The sequence below is a fragment of the Gopherus flavomarginatus genome, chromosome 6 (assembly GCF_025201925.1).
Source record: "Gopherus flavomarginatus isolate rGopFla2 chromosome 6, rGopFla2.mat.asm, whole genome shotgun sequence".
NCBI lineage: Eukaryota > Metazoa > Chordata > Testudines > Testudinidae > Gopherus > Gopherus flavomarginatus.
Window position 1 is genome coordinate 81,177,926 of NC_066622.1, and position 14,338 is coordinate 81,192,263.

The 14,338-nt window shown below is 44.1% G+C and overlaps 1 protein-coding gene across 10 annotated transcripts in view; it reads left to right on the forward strand.

Moving 5' to 3' along the window:
- Positions 1-5,525: 5,525 nt before the first annotated feature.
- CSGALNACT2 (chondroitin sulfate N-acetylgalactosaminyltransferase 2) overlaps positions 5,526-14,338 on the forward strand; it is a 55,147-nt gene continuing 46,334 nt past the window's right edge. For 4 of the 10 annotated variants that reach the window (XM_050960737.1, XM_050960735.1, XM_050960740.1 and 1 more), the window contains exon 1: positions 5,526-5,634. The gene's annotated coding sequence lies outside the window, so the exon portion shown is untranslated. Of the gene's footprint in view, positions 5,635-7,050; positions 7,584-9,392; positions 9,496-14,338 lie in introns of those variants that run through there. The other 6 variants (XM_050960733.1, XM_050960734.1, XM_050960741.1 and 3 more) reach the window with 3 other exon arrangements.

The following is a 14,338-nucleotide window of genomic DNA, read 5'->3' on the forward strand; positions in this document are numbered from 1 at the left end:
CTAGCAGTGAGATCAAAATCAAGCCCACACAGTCAAAGGCATCCCTAATATAAGTCCACTAATTCCAGTGAAATTTCAGCCAGGATGAATTTGACTCATTATATGCTCTTAACATAAAGGTAGGCTTAATGAAAGAATAATGATAAAATTGATTGGAAAAAGATTCTTTCCTTCCCTTCCCTGCAATGCCTCCATTTTCCCCTAAGTGTTTTTCTCTTTCATCATCCAGTCATGCAGACGGCTGTGCTTTCCAGCTCCTTACTTTCCTCTTTCCCCCAGCTGCATCCCTGAAGCTTGTTCAAATATTCACAAACAGTTGTTCTCATCTGGAATAAGTTAATCTTCTTTGATATTCAGTCCGTCTTCTTTCATAACAGGCTGTGCTGCTTTAAAAAAAATTTCACATCTTCAGAAAGCTCTAGCAAGGTGGGATATACACAAGTGAAAAGGACAGGATGATAGTTACTTTTTCCTTAAATTTCTCAGTTTCATGCTCAAGCCAAATCAAGAAAGTTCAAGAGCAGTGGACAAATAATAATACTTAGCAGATATATATCTCTTTTAATTGCCAAATGCTGTACAAAGGAATAAACATAATGTGCCAGTATAGTCTGCTACTTTTACAAGGCTATTAATATTTATGTATGTGTTTGGCAGCAACAGTTATGCATGGCCCTGTACAACGGACACAAAAACAGTCACTGACATGAAGAGCTTACGTTAACAACGGATTCGTATTTCAAAAGTTTTTGAGATCAATGAAAGGCTGCTGCTTCTGCATAGCTTTCTATCTGACAAGATCAAAATGTGGGACAAAAGCAAAAAGAAGGGCACAATACATTTAATAGATACCATGGCCAGAAGGGACCACTGTGATTATCTAATCTGCCTTTAAGTGCAGGAAGCTTAAAACAATGTGTAATGAGGTACAGCGATGGGGCAGCGTAGACAATCTTACACAGGCACTGTTTGCGCTGTATCTGTTTTGTGGTTGAAGAAAGGATTTCAGTGTCCATGGATGTCAGATAAAGGTTGCAGTGCTTCAAAACACTTCATAACATGGAGAATCTTCACAATAGCCTCCTGAGAAATGTAAGTAGTATTACCTGCTATTTACAGATAGGGAAACTGCGACATGGAGAGCAAGTGACTTTGTCAAGGCTCACACAGAGTCAGAACTAGAATTCAGGCTTTCCTGTAGACCAGACGTATATGTTGATTCTACTATACATACTACTACTCCTGTGGCCTCATATGTAGATTTCAATGGAATATTTAATAGCTCATGCCAGCAAGACATCTGAACAGGAGCAGTAGCAAAGGGGTTATACAGTATAATGTGGAATAAAAAGCCAAAGTGAGGGACTTGAGGGGAAAAAAAAATATGGCAGGAAATCTACAATGTTGTGGGAAAGTTTCCTTTAGGTTGTTTAAAATTGTCTGTATCTTAGCTGCTTGGGTTTGCGCATGGGCCTGTTAAACCCAGGGTTGTGAGTTCAATCCTTGAGGGAGGCATTTAGTGATCTGTGGCAAAATCAGTACTTGGTCCTGTTAGTGAAGGCAGGGGACTAGACTCAATGACCTTTGGTCTCTTCCAATTCTATGAGATAGGTATATCTCCATATATTTATCTCTGATATAAATAATTTCTAACCATAAAAACCCAGGAGGAGGAGGACAGAGGGGAGCAGCTTTACATGGATTGGTTGGAATTATGTCACCATTAGACAACTGTAGCACTTCACAAATAGTCTCATATCTAAACAATCTGATTATTGTTTGTGAGTTTCATTTTTGAAAGCTAAGGAAAAAAATAAACCTCACCAGACATACTTTTTGTTTTTCACACACATTTATTTTATCCTGGCTTGAGAGGCTAAAAAAATATATGTGGGTTCTGAAAGGCTGTTTTTTTCCTTTCTGTTTTGTGATCTAATTCAGATTACTCTAGCAAGCCTGGGTTCTGCTTTTATATCAGTTTTATTTTCCCCTTTTCAGCCACTACTTCACTCCCACACATGTGCTGAACAAAAAACCCAAACCAATCCCCCAAAAAAGCTCACAGCTAACGCTGTTCTGGGGAATTCTTCTTTTCTTTAGATTCCAGCCATCACTGGCCACATCCTGTCCCACAACTATACTGCTTTAGAAAGAGAAATGCCTATATTTTTAGCAAAATATTGTATTTTTCCTCTTAAAATAGCTATTCTACACCATTTTTAAAATGGAATTTAAAGGTATGTCCCTATTTCTTCACCAAATTTATAGCTTTCAGATGTTGGAAGGAGTGCAACTATCTCTTTAAGAAAAATTCTCAGGCTGAAATGAATTATACCTCAAGATGAGTAAGTTTCCTGAATGTCTTACTCCATTATGTCTTTACAAACGAAACACCAGCTCTCCTCTCAGCCGTAAAGACTAAGATACATAAACTCTTATTTTCTGAAGAATCAGAAATCTGTAACTTTTTTTCCTTCTCCCAATTCGGAGAGAAAAGCTCCTTGGAGAGTGGGTGTATCCTCTAGAAACACACATGGAGGAAATAGACACAGAGAGAGTAATGTGGCTTGTCTGCCTAATAAGAAAGGATAGAAGAAAAACAAGTCAAAATCCTACAGACGCCAGAAAGATATTTTCACAGTAGGGGGAATCTTAATTTTTATATAGGTTGGATCACATCTTAATGGAGACACTATATCAAAGACCATTTTTACTGCTAGTCACGACTGCATCGACCACTTCCTCTCACACTCATAATGGTGTAACATCTCTGTGGCAACTACAGCTTCCGTAGAAAAGAAATATTTGGAAGTCACACAATGAGACAGCACAATGGGACTAGCTAGCTCTCTATAGATCCACCAGCATGGACTGTTGAGAACTGCTGCTGTGCTACATCACTGCATTAGTTATGGGAATGACTTTGGTGCAGCAGCACTTAATACCACCACCATACCTCCTTTCACTTGCTTATAATGTTATATATAGGGAACTTATAAAATTCTGACATAAATAAAAGCACACATGTGGGTCAATAGTAACTCCTATATATGTATTACTACAGAGAACAGACTTACACTGTACTGTTAAAGCGGAGAGCCAAACAGAATGCTAGTAAAGAGCATGCCGGGGAGTGGAGGGATTCCTCCTCTTACTCTCTATTGTAGAAAAATCATATTATTTTCAAGGAAAGTAGTACCTATGCCTACCTAGTTTCAGGGGAGTCTTCCAAAGAAAACATTTATAAACCTGCCTTTAATCTAAACCAAAAACACATACTTTCTCTGAAAGCAGATGGCTTTTTCCTCTATATATTTGTTTACTCTTGTTTAGTATATTGTAATGGTGTGTGTGTGTGTGTGTGGGAGAGGGGAGAGGTAGGAAACTCTATAACTTGATAGGATTAAGTCTCATCACAAGGAAAAAGCCTTTGTAAATTAAGAGGGCAATGATCTCAGTTACTTAAATCCTATCTGTCAAGCCTTTCTCCTTGAGCAGGAAAAACCTACATCTTGTATATTTTCCCTACATGCTGATTCTCATCTTTAGCTAACCAGATGCTAATGGAACAGAGCAGTGGAATACAAGGGAGAGCAAAGATTAAAACAGACAAGGAGCAATGAAGGAGTTGTCAGTAACATGGAGTTTGTAACAGAGTGGATTGCCTCTTTCTGGGCTAGAGGCCTGAGGCCAGCCTAGTTATTAAGGAGACACACCTGAGTGGAGATCCCCTGATTTCTCTATAAAGAGTAGCAGGACAGTGCAGAAAGAGGTTAGCTGGAATATAGAAGCTGCTGGGCATGAGAAGATTTCCAGGCATAACCCTGGAACTTGGGGAGTGAGAAGATAGGCAGGAAAAAATGCCTACGAGTGACTTGTTCTGGGGCTAAATGAGGATTTGAGAAGACTTAAGGGGTGGTGTTGGATGAAAAGTTCCTGTGTGGTGTTTATTTAGGGAGTCCCTTGAAGGTGGAAAATGGGGTAGGCTGTCTGTAGAGAACTCTCAGAGTGCGTGTTGGTGGTTAGGAGTGAGTTTGCTCCAGGACAGCAGAGTTGTGAAATTGATAAGAATGACAGCCAACAGCTGATGTAAGGAACGCAGTATCTACAGAGACACTGCATTACCCTAACTATATTGACATATTTCCTATGCCTCTTGTTGAAGTGGTTTTATTATGTTGGCATGGCTGGGCAGTTACATGGGTGTACTGACTTTTGTTGACAAACCTATGTAGTATATACAAGGCCTTACATGCATCCTTTGTTTTATGCAGCTGGGTAGTCCCACTGCAGTAACTGTAAAGCAATAGCCCTATTTCAATATTGATTACATGCTGAAGTCAATGGGACTATTGTGTGTTAAACTAAGCAGGTGTGCAAGTCTGTAGGATTGGGGCCTTAGTTATTTTTGTCACATTTTGATGAACAGGTCCAGAAATAACTGACATTTGTAAATTGTCATACATGCAGTAAAGCAGCACAGTTCTATAGTCTCTCCACCTGCCAAGTGGCATTGGGAGGAAGTGCCAAGTCTTGGTTCTAGCAGAGCACCTCTGCTGTCTTCTGGGTTTCACTTCAGGTTGAAATTTCAGCCTTCCATTATTGTATTCACCACTAAAGTTTCAAAATTAATAGGCAGCCCAAACACCAACATGCATTATTGTTTATGAGATTTTGGGTTTTTTCCTTTATGATTTTGGACTTCTCTGGGGTTTGGCAATATGTCAGAACAATATTTAAACCTCCCCTCAACATGGGGTATCTCAAAGCCTCCAGGCATCTCTCTGTGGCCATGTAGAACACCCAGTGAAGATCTGTGCAGGTCAGGAGAGCAACTTGTTGCAATATGAACTGTCATTCTCTTTCTTCAGTTTGTCCAACCCTGCAAGCAGGACCCCACACATTGCAATGTGGTGGATTTCTCTGTGGTGCAACATCCTCACGTTTCTGTGGCTGAAGGCTATCTTGCTGTGGGTGCTCTGCTGTTGTGATACCCCAAAGAAATAAAAGGTGTTTTTTTTTGGGGGGACCGTGTGATTACCCCACAAATGCCCTATAGGTGTGGCAGCAGGATCTCTGCTGCTACGTGTGGAAGGGTTTGCTGTGGGACCCCAATCCTTGTGTGCGTGCAATAGACTCAGCTGACCGACATATTGCATGTGGGTGGGGAGGGGAATCCTCTTGAGTACCACCGGCATGTCTAGCTGAGGGGTGCGCATGGGGTAGGCCCACGAGTGACCCCCCGAGTGTGGGGTGGCGGGTAGTGCAAGGGGCTTGTCCGAAGGGCTTTGTGTTGGGTGGGGTGGGTGTAGAAAGCCAAGAGTGGGAGAAGGGCGGAGGGACCCCTTAAACTGCCTCCCAAAACTGGGGAGGGCCCTGAATAGCCCCCGCACCATGCAGAGGCCCCGATCCCTCCCCCGCCGTGGCCAGGCCCAGGAAGGGATGAAGCCCCGCCCGCCTCACTCAGCTGCGGGCCGAGGGGCGGAGCGGGCCGCGTGTCCCCGCCCCCAGCCCGTCTCCCGGGGCCGCGGCCTGCCGCTTTAAGGGGCTGCGGCGGGGCCGCGCCTGCGGCCGGTTCCTGGCTCGCGGGAAGTGGGGCCGCTGCGCCGAGCCGGGAGGCGGCGGGAGAGGCGGGTGAGTAGCGCGCAGTCCCCCCCCTTCCCCGTGCTCGCCTGGCGCCGGGCCCGACCCCGCAGGCCGCTGCTTCGCGGCCGCTGCTCCGGGGCGGCTGCTTCACCCGTTCTGCCCCCCCCCGGCGTAGCTGCCCCCTATAGCCCCGAGTGGAGCTACCTCCTCTTCTCCCCTCCCCTCCCCTCATAGCCTCCTGGCGCAGCTACCTATAGCCCCCTGTAGTACCCCTAATGTAGCCACTTCCTTCCCTCCCCCATAGCCTCCCGGCGCAGCTACCTATGGCTCCATATAGTACCCCTAGTGCAGCTACCTATAGCCCCCTAGTACAGCCACCTCCTCCCCTCCCGCATAGTCCTCCGGCACAGCCACCTCTAGCCCCCTAGTACAGCCACGTCCTCCCCTCCCGCATAGTCCTCCGGCACAGCCACCTCTAGCCCCCTAGTGGAGCCACCTCCTCCTCTCCCCCCATAGCCTCCGGGCGCTGCTACCTGTAGCCCCCTTGTGCAGTTACCTTCTCCCCTTATCCCCTTGCACAGCTATCCCCAGCCCCCATTAGCCCCCTAGTGCAGCCACCTCCTCTCCTTTTCCCTAGCTTCCCGGCGCAGCTACCCCTAGCCCCCTAGTACAGCCACCTCCTCCCCTCCCGCATAGCCCTCCGGCACAGCCACCTCTAGCCCCCTAGTGGAGCCACCTCCTCCTCTCCCCCCATAGCCTCCGGGCGCTGCTACCTGTAGCCCCCTTGTGCAGTTACCTTCTCCCCTTATCCCCTTGCACAGCTATCCCCAGCCCCCATTAGCCCCCCCAGTGCAGCTACCTCCTCCCCTCCTGCATAGCCTCCTGGTGCAGCTACCCCCAGCCCCCTATAGCCCCCTTGTGCAGGTACCTCCTCCCCTCCCCACATAGTCTCCGGGCGCAGCTACCCCCAGTCCCCTTGTGCAGCCACCTCCTCCCCTCCCCCCATATCCTCTCACTGTGGAGCTACCTTCAGCTCCCTATAAACCCATTGTGGAGCTACCTCCTACCCTCCACCTGGCATAGCTACCCTTCAGTCCTCTGTATCCATCTTCTCCTCCTCTCCTCATAACCCCCCAGTGCAGCTGTCCCCCATCTCCTTCCCACTATAGTCCCCTGGTGCAGCACTCCCTAGCCCTCTGTATCCTCCTTGTGCAACCATCTCCCCTCTGCCCCATAGCCCTCCGCCACAGCTGCCCCCATCCCTTTCGCACCACAGTCCCCTTGTGCAGCTCTCCCCAGCCCCTCATGGCCCATCTTGTGCAGCTACCCTCTTCCCTTCTCCCCATGGGAGCCCCCCCGAGTGCAGGTACTGCCTCCCCATGACTCCCTCAGTGCAGTTATCTCTCCCCCCCCCCCCCGAATCTCCTAGCTTTTCTGTTGTTTTATCCCCACTTCTTTTTCCAGATGCCTGCACCTCTATCTTTCTCCTTACTTTTCTCAATCCCCCAACCCAGGAATCCCCTCCTATTGCTATCCCTCCTCCCTGATTCTTCATTTTCTTCTTCCATTTATTTATCCTCCCCCCACATCTTTTATTTCCTTGCAGTTCTCAAAATCTTGGCACTTTTTATTTCTCTCTAACACCCTTTCCCCCTGCTCCGCTTTCCCTGATCCTTTTAAGACTTTTTATTTTCTGCCTTCCCAGTTCCCTCTCCTAAATCAACTTGAGGATCTAATTCCTCTCCTTTTCCCAATACAGTTGGTACTCTTAGCACATACTCCCACCCACATATTTCTCTTAGTATCTTTTTTTTACCTCTTATCCCAGTTCCCCGTGAGCCCTTTATATTTCTCTTTTCTTCCACCGTTGCAATCTGCCTGTCACTTTTATTCTCTGTTCTGTACTCCAGCCCCTAGTCCCTTTTGTGCATCTCTCTCCCCCTCCCACCACCTTCATTCTCTGCAGCAGCTGGAGTTTCTGCAGTATCGTCTTCTAGGTGAGCTGTGTTTTTGTTTCTTTATGAAAACCTGGCATGATCTTAGCTCTTCTGGGTCAGCCTGATATAGACTTGAATGAAAGATCTGAGGAGGTGGAGGGGAAGGGAAAAAAGAGAAGACTGAGACAAATGCTTCACTACAGACGGGTTAGAAAAGCTTTCACCGTGAGAATGAAGTACCTTAGGATACTGTCTTAAAATTAGTTGCAAATGAAGGAATTAGCCTCCAAAAGAGCAAGACTTGGTACTGTAGCTCTGTCCCTGTCCTGTGTGTGTGCTCTGAGTGTCCACGCTGTCTGATGACCATATTTGGAGTACACAGCATAAGCCTATGCTGGTAGTGTTTGTGTGATGGTTCATATACTGTTGTTTCAGCAATGAAATCAGCCTTGATTAGATAGAAGTCTCTCTTTCTTTAATGTCCAAGGTGCTTCTGTTTTCTAAATGTTTAGGAGTGGTTTGGAAGGTGGCCAATTTCTGTGATGCAAGGGATTTTGCCTCAGATATGGAGGAGTGAATATTAAATGGAAGAGATTGTCCTGGTAGTTTTTAATGCCAAATTAGAGAAGCTTATTTGCATACTTAGTCAACTTGTTATAGTATGAGTTCCATCTCTCCCTCCCACAAGAGCAGCCTCACTATAACCAGAATTGTAATTGGCATGGCACTGAATCAATTCAGAACTCTGTTTCCATGTGACTTGAGTTCAACTATATTTGAGTTCACTGTGTATCTGTTCCACTGTATGTCTTGAGACCCCATTTTGGGAGAGTTGTAGCCAAGTCAGGGGATCTGGCTTAAGCACAACCAAAATCGGTAGCTCGAGGGAGAGAATGCACCCATAACAAACACCAAGGTTTGGGTAATATATCTATGTCCTGTTCCCATCACAGTTTAAACCATGTTATAACTGGGTCAGAGGATAACCATGGTAGAACCAAGTCAGAGGATTCTTTCTGTCTGTAATTTTAGAAAGGTCTTGAGAAACCGTCTTATCCTTCACATGTGGATGCCTTGCATATGTGTATTTTTTTTCCAGAATTAAAAAATTACTTCTCTTTCTTGTCACAGACATGTTCCCAGTTAACTGTTTAATGTTATATGTTAAATAGTACTCTTTTGGTAGCTTGGTTCTGTATTACTGCTGAACACTTTGTAATAGGAGACTAGAGTCATGTGGGATTAGTTATTGCTGCAGAATGCTCTCAGCAATCTCAGTTTCTCATGACTGCATAATCAATAAACTGTGGCAAGGTATTTATTTGCAATTACATTTCTCCATTTCAGTGCTGTTGGCGTGTGTTGCATTTTAATTCCATACCATCGTCTAGGTACAAATCAGATTTACTCTTAGCTCATAGGAACTGCAAGAAAATACAAACTGTATCTGTTTTCCCCTCAAAAGGAGGGAATGGCATGAAAAGATATGAGGGAATCTGCAGTAATCACTATTTTTTGTCAGCTACAGTTTTGCTAAGTAACTGATACTCATGTGAATTGTGCCAAGTAAGTGGGTTTTTTTTAGTAAAAGAACTCTACTTGCCAGTCTGTCACCAACTGACTTAAAAAAGCCAATCCTGTTCCTAATATCTGTTCATTGTGTGCTTTCAGTTGATGTATGATGTATCCAGATAGTTCTGCAGTGTAAAATTGGAAGATAAAGCTGTTGTTAAAAGCACTTTAGTGCAGTCAAGTTGATTGGGATCTCTATTTTCAAAGAATAATTTCTAGAAAATACCTTTCTAAAATAATGTTTACCCCAGTGTCAAATTAATGTGTACCTTCTCCCCTCCCCCCCCCCCCCCGGCTATGGAAAAATCTGTTCAGCAGCAGTGTGAAATTAAGACTCAGGTTAAGTTCCTTGTTGCTACCCTGTATCTGCAGTGGGCATAATAAAAAAAAAAAAAATCAGGTAAATTTCAATTTGCTGCTGACTGAGAATGCCATAGGAAAAACTGTAGTGAGGCCCTGAGGTTATTATGGGAGGAGTCTCTCAAAGACAAAAGGAGTGGAGGAGACCACTCCAAATGCAGGAGGCTGGGAATTAGGTAGAGTAGCTTCCCCACCCCAACCAGTGGTGTACACTACTAGCTGCTTATCCTTCCCAGCAGCCAGAGGATGGGAGAAGACTTATTTGTCAGACATCTATTAGCCAGACGGTAATGTGAAAAATGGAGTCCCCAAGCATTGTCCAAAGACAGCAACCTGGTAGGAATCCCAGCAGCTGTCAAGGGATGTGGGCTGGGCTTGTCAACAGGTTACTTATCCCTTGGCCTTCCTTGTGGCCTCAAATCTCTCATATCAGCCTCTTGGTGATCAGTTGGGCAAACCTTTCCTGACTTACCTTGGGAGTCAGTCCAGTACTGTTGTGCTAGGCTATTGAGAACTGATTTAGGAACACAGTCGCCTTCAGGTGTTTGTATGAAATATCATCCATTAATGGACACTGTACAATTTGTCAAGTATCAGAGGGGTAGCCTTGTTAGTCTGGATCTGTAAAAAGCAACCGAGTCCTGTGGCACCTTAAAGACTAACAGATGTATTGGAGCATAAGCTTTCGTGGGTGAATGCCCACTTCTTTTGTTGCTTTGTACAATTTGTCTATTTCTAAGTGAAACCTGGATGGATTTCAGTGATGTTTTTTTTCCTCTAGTGTAGATAATAACCCTGTGTATCCCAGGTTTCTCCACCCCCTCAGCCAACAAACAGCTGCAACCAATAATGCAACACAAACTGCTAAACTTTTATGATCTGTAGCTTGAGAGAATGCCCCTCTCCTGACCTTGCTTCAGTACCTTATGAAGAGAATATTTCAGGTCACTAAGCTTGCTGCATGGTAGTGGAATTGCCTAGCATTACTCTTGCCCTTGAAACTCTCCTTGCTCTTAGTGGGGAGAATTCCTATGCTCTGGCTCGAACTTTGAAGTAGTAGAGCAGAAACATCTGAACTGCTCTCTGCCTCAGAGCTGTCAGAATCTAGATGAAGATCCAAGTGGGGATGGAGTTCTGACTTACTCTGTTTCCACTTAGCATGTCTTTTCCCCAACTTCTCAATGGAGCAACTCGGAGCAGCAGAACTGTGAAAAGGCAGGGTTGAGAATCTTGCTGCTGCTGCTCCTAGTGCTGTGAAAATGAAGCTGCTCTAGATGAAGCTGGCCCAGGGTCCCGGCCAAGAGACAGCTCGCTCTTTTGGGTAGTGATCAAAAAATATTCCAGGATGTAGATATAGGAAGAGAATGTTTCACTTGCATAATGCCTTTTATCCTAGGATCTGAATGCTTTACAGACCTGATTACATCAAGCTTCTATGGTCTGTGGTGCTGGGAAATGTTATCCCTATTCTGCAGATGGAGAAATGAAAGCATTGAAGTCAAGTGCCTTGCCTAGGGTCACATAGCAAGTTTGTAGTAGAGCAAGATTAGAATGTTACTCCTGATTCACAGTCACGTCTTGCAGCCGCAAGAAAACTTGCAAAAGAAACTGGTAACCAATTCAGCTAACTATAGCTATATCCTGTTCTCAGGAGTAGTAGCTTCTGAGTTGCCAGTAGAAGACCCAATTTCTCTTATGGAACTGTAGTCCCTGTTGGCAGTTCTGCTTCCATGTTTTTATATCCTACCTGGAACTGTGTCCTATGGGACTGGAATCTGCAGCATCATACAGTGGCCTAGTTCTGCTTGGGCCATAGAGCAGAGGTTTCCAAACTAATTGATCAGATTATGCCAAGAAGTGATGCGAGTTGTCAATTAACTTACTATTTGAATTGTCCTGCTTGCAATTTACTACTCAAGAAAATAACTTTATTTTTATTATATTTGAGAGTTTCAGAACAGGCACACAATGTACAAGGATGATGATGAAAGAGCAAAAGCACAGTGGAGGAGAAATATGCAAATTTAAATAATCGTTTCTGAAAGGTCTGCAGGAAAGAAAACAATGAAGTTAGGAAGGGGATGAGAAGGTGGTTAGAATTTGCAGTGCCCCCACAAAATTTTGGCAACTAATTTTAAATGTTTGTATAAATTTAACTTTTATTTCTAAAAATTCGTGACCCATTTCAAAATGTAGCCAGATTATTATTCCATTGATATCCTAGCTCCAAAACACACAATTTATTTTTCTGGAGCACCTGGCATTGGCCACTGTTGGAAGAAAGGATACTGCGCTATATGGACCTTTGGTCTTACCCAGTATGCACTGAAACCCATTTTAGAATTGGTAGTTTTGGAATCTGCCTTGTACCTAGCCTCTTAGGGTCGTCTGCTCTTTAATTTCAGTGAGATCATGCAAAACTGTTCAACTGATGACTGAGATTTTGTGCCAAGTGCAGCAGATAGTACAAACAGTGGAACTATTTGATTCTGCATAGTCATTAATCCTGGGCATGCACACAGGATATGTCTGCGATCAGTGTTCTCAGTTGGTGACAATGTAAGTAACTGGACAATCTGAGAGTCTTCCCTCCGTAGCAAATGGCTATTATTCTCTTTCTGATCAAGCGTCCACATATCCACTCTGGAAGTACATGTTCATTCTTTTGGGCCAGATTTGTATAATGGAGGGCTGCAGGTTTCACAGGTTTTAAAAAAAAACTGTACAGTATTCTGGATTGCAGTGCTCAGGAGGGAAGTGAGACTTCCTCAAAACTATGTGCTTCACCCTTCAGAATGAGATGTATTAGTTCATGTTTGTAGAGTACTCTGACAGTGCAAGGTGCTCAGATAGAGCAAAGTATCGGGACTTCAAAAATCTACTGTCCTTGTGTTGACTAGTAAATCTTCCTAGGGAAACTTAAGCCATCGAGAGCTCAGGCAGTTTTTAAAAGGAACCTTCAGATGCACTGTTGCCTTCAGACAAATGGTTCTGGAGTGTTTCTGCTTAAAGCTTTCCCCTAGATTAATATGATGCTTGTCAGTTGCACTAATGCTACTCAGAATCCTGTGGACAGTAGTAAAACTGGCTGGCATCAATTTTTGCTGCTTGTGCTCTTTGAAAGTAGAGGAAGGATCTGTATTTAGAGATGAGATGGGATTAAAAAGTATTAGAGAGCCCACCCCTCATAGCAGCCAGGAGCCTCTGGAGTGGATGGGGGGGTGGGAGAGCATTCCTGTTCACTTCCAGGAGCCTGAGGGAAGACGTGACAGGGATTTAAACTGATGAGCACATACTAGTCAGAGGCTGATAGGAAAGATGATTCCCCAAGCATGGTCCAAAAGCAGCTCCCTTCTCACCATGGCTTTTTATCTGGACCTCTCTGTGGAAGCATCCCTCCTCTTCTCATTTTTGTGTGAGCTGTGAAATATTAGACTTAATCCAGTCATCACTCCATTTTTTCTAAGCTCTGCTAAGTATTTTTACCACTTTGTTAGCTAATGCAAGTTCCTGTGCTTTGATCATAGTCTAACCTGGCTTGACGCTCCCATTGTGAGGAAAGATGAAGAAGTAATGCATGAGAATTGTTTAAGAATGTTCCCTGCATTAGCACAGAAAGGAAAACAACAAAACCTTAAACAGTATTAAAATGGCATAATTTAGAGATTGCAGGTACTGTTAGGTTTGTTTCTTTTTTACTTAATAGGTAAGAGTGGCAGTGTGTTTATTCAGTGCATCAGGGAGTCATGACCACTCTGCTTTTTTCAGATTGCTAAGTGGGCAAGGACGGGTGGGGGCTAGGTTGACTACTGACTTTGGTGATGATGCAATAATAAGTGGCCTGACTTTAAGAGGTGTTGAGCATCTGCAGTTTCCGTTGATTAGAGAGGTGTTTCAACATTTTAACTTCTGCATAGGATGCAGAGCGGGAAACTCGTTCAGCTGATCAGTGCAAAGACGCACATTCTTAGAGACTCAAATCTCTTGTTTCTATGTGCACACTGTGTACCTTACAGTGGCACAGTTATGCTGCTACAGCCATGACGCTGTAAGGTACCCAGTGTAGCCGCTCTTTGCTGGCAGGAGAGAGCTCTCCTGTTGGCAACATAAAACTACCCCAAACAAGGGGCGGTAGGGACACTCTCCCTCTAACAAAGCACTGTCAACCCTGATGCTTTTTGTTGTTAAAACTTTGTCAGTCAGGGCTGTGTTTTTTCACACCCCTAACGGCAAATGTTTTAAAGACAGAAGTGCAGTGTAAACATAGCCGTAGCTTAAGTGTAGTGTTGTTAGTCTTTAGCAGGGCAGCTTTATGCTCAGTTACAGTATCTGAGAATGATATTGCAGTTCTTCAAATGTAAAGTGGAAGGGTTTTTTTAGGTGTGATAAATGCTGCTCTTACAGTAGTTCTGAGATGCATTTTATCAGTGTTGAAATCATTTCTGGCACCCTGCTTTCAGGTATATTTGGCATCAAAATTGACACAAGTAACTTATGCTAGCAGGCGAAGGGTGAAATGAGCTTCCTGTAGCTACTGTTTGCTAGATAATTTGAAGATAATGGAGAAGTTGGGAGGGAAAAGCTCTACGTTTAATCTGTTGCTTTTATGACTTAGAGGTGGCTTGAATGCCTCAAATAATTAATAAAATTTCAGGTTTCATCCTAGAAGGATTAAAAGAAAGTCTTAGGCAATATAACTTTATTTTCAGTGCTCTGCTACGTAAAGCTGTAATTTTGATGATTGTTGCAAATTCATAATATGTCTTGGGTTCTTGTCTGTCTGAAAACAGACTGTCCTATACAATAGGGATACTGCAGAGGTATGATGCCAAAGAACCAGGAGTCAAAATTGTTAGCTCTAATTTTAGCTGTTTTGCTTTGTG